The sequence below is a fragment of the Gekko japonicus genome, unplaced genomic scaffold (assembly GCF_001447785.1).
Source record: "Gekko japonicus isolate JY-2015 unplaced genomic scaffold, Gekko_japonicus_V1.1 scaffold3153, whole genome shotgun sequence".
NCBI classification, from domain to species: Eukaryota; Metazoa; Chordata; class Lepidosauria; order Squamata; family Gekkonidae; genus Gekko; species Gekko japonicus.
Window position 1 is genome coordinate 138972 of NW_015162047.1, and position 258 is coordinate 139229.

At 67.4% G+C, this 258-nt stretch overlaps 1 protein-coding gene across 1 annotated transcript in view; it reads left to right on the forward strand.

Annotated features, from left to right (window-relative positions):
* Positions 1-77: 77 nt before the first annotated feature.
* Positions 78-258, forward strand: part of LOC107105603 (bone morphogenetic protein 2-like) — an 11382-nt gene continuing 11201 nt past the window's right edge. Inside the window, 1 exon segment of the mRNA XM_015405598.1 lies at positions 78-253. The gene's annotated coding sequence lies outside the window, so the exon portion shown is untranslated.

Sequence of the window (258 nt, forward strand, 5' to 3'; positions counted from 1 at the left end):
GGACGAACCGCGCTCCCGAGGACTGCCGGCCCTTCGCTGCCGCCGCTTCGCCTCGGTTCTCTTCACACACACACCCCACCAAGCCCCGGGCCAGCTTCCTCCGACGGGCCGGACGCTCCCGCGGGAAAGACGACGGGCGCTACATCCGCTTGGCACCTGGATCGGCCAGGCGAGTTTCCATGTGGAAGTGGACTCGATGGACGTGCCCGTGTGGGCTGCTACTGCTTCTTAGGCGATCGGCGGGGCCCTAAAGGAAGC